A 1,752-nucleotide genomic window follows, 5' to 3' on the forward strand; every position below is an offset into this window, starting at 1 on the left:
GACCAAAATAGATCTTTCTAAAAAATAGACCCAGTTCATGGAATCTCCACTACCTCTCAAACAAGGACAATTTCCATTGTCTGGTCTCCTAAATTTCAAACTTACTATGGACCCATGACTGCTATGGGTTTCCCCTTGTCTCCCTACCTCTTTCTTCCTTCCTTCCTTCCTTCCTTCCTTCCTTCCTTCCTTCCTTCTTTCTTTCTTTCTTTCTTTCTTTCTTTCTTTCTTTCTTTCTTTCTTTCTTTCTCTTTCTTTCAGAAGCACACTATGATAGTTAATTTTATTTGTTCAGTGCTCATTTGTAAGCACTAAGCATGGGCTTCAATTCTGTGAGCCCAGATTCATATATTTAGGAAGATATAAGCAAACTGATCAATGTATATGGATGAAAAACTGAAGAAAGGCTCATAGTTAATCACATGGTAGTTTTAAATTTCTACAGCCAAGAAGCCAGAAGTCACAGGTCTTTTAGGTCTTTCTGGATGTCCCACAAGATATCTGCACTTTTCTTGAGCTGAGTAACCTCATCATCCTTCAGCTTCTGGTTGATAACACTGGTTAACCCCTGAACTTTTAGGATACATGGAAGGGTCAGGAAGATTTCATTCTCAGTGCCATACATTCCCTTCACCATTGTTGACACTGGATGAATCCTGGATTGAGTTTTCAACATTCAACGAGATCAGCCATACTTAATCCAGTAGTCCAGTTGGTATATCCTTTTTAGTTTGATGACTCCATATGCACTTTCAAACACCATCTTATGTACTTCCTTCTAATTTTCACTGTCATTGTCTGTTCCCATTTCTGGGTTCAGTTCCTGGAGAGAAACACCTGCCACATTCACTCTGCTCCACGTAGCCACACTTGAGTTGCCTTGTTCTCTCAAAATGCATCCATGGCAGCTGCTGGGATGAATGCCAAGTTTTTCAGCCATAAAATAGTGAAATATAGCAAAATTCAGATTACACCCACTTCCAATCACTTAGCTTGGGTAGTCCACTTAGCTTCCATGTAATGTATGTGAGAATATCCACTGGGTTGGAAACCACCATTATGACACAATCAGGACTGTACTTGACTATCTGACGAATAATGCATTTGAAGACATTAACATTCCTCTGCACCAGGTTGAGCCACTGTCTGCCTCCTGCTGGCAGACTCCTGCAGTTACCACCACAATCTTAGAATTGGCAGTCATGGAGTAATCTTTATCTGTCACAAAATTATCAATTTTAGATGTCTAAAGAATTAAGCTCCTATGTTGCAGATCCATCATTTCTCCTTTGTGTTTATCTTCCAAAACATCCACCAGGGTAAGTTCATCAGCCAGGGACTTTCCCAGAATGCTGATGGCACATGCCATGCCAACTTGTCCAACACCCACTACAGTACTCTTATTGTTTGGGACGGTTGACTCTTCTTCTGTGACTGACACAATCAGTTTTTCCTTAAGAGTTGCCATTGTGCCTAGTGAGAAACAGCTGTAAGAGTCATGTAAAGAAGATAATGCCAGCTGCGTCTCCTCCTTACCTCTTTTTTTTTGTATGGAAGTGTCTGATGTGCATATCATCATTGTATATTGAAGTGAGACATATATTTTATCTTTATGGAAAGGAGCCACATGTGGACTTGATGTAGAGGAGTGGAAATCACCTGGAGAATCTGATTTTGAGGTGAAAACAGTGGCAAGATGGTAATTTAGCCAGTCTGTTTTAGGAATAAAGAGTGTATTCTATGTATTGGAAA

The 1,752-nt window shown here is 39.9% G+C and overlaps 1 pseudogene; it reads right to left on the bottom strand.

Annotated features, from left to right (window-relative positions):
- Positions 1-408: 408 nt before the first annotated feature.
- On the bottom strand, positions 409-1,488 carry LOC106988499 (L-lactate dehydrogenase B chain-like; annotated as a pseudogene).
- Positions 1,489-1,752: the final 264 nt, after the last annotated feature.

The sequence above is a fragment of the Acinonyx jubatus genome, chromosome D1, assembly GCF_027475565.1.
Source record: "Acinonyx jubatus isolate Ajub_Pintada_27869175 chromosome D1, VMU_Ajub_asm_v1.0, whole genome shotgun sequence".
Classification (NCBI taxonomy): domain Eukaryota; kingdom Metazoa; phylum Chordata; class Mammalia; order Carnivora; family Felidae; genus Acinonyx; species Acinonyx jubatus.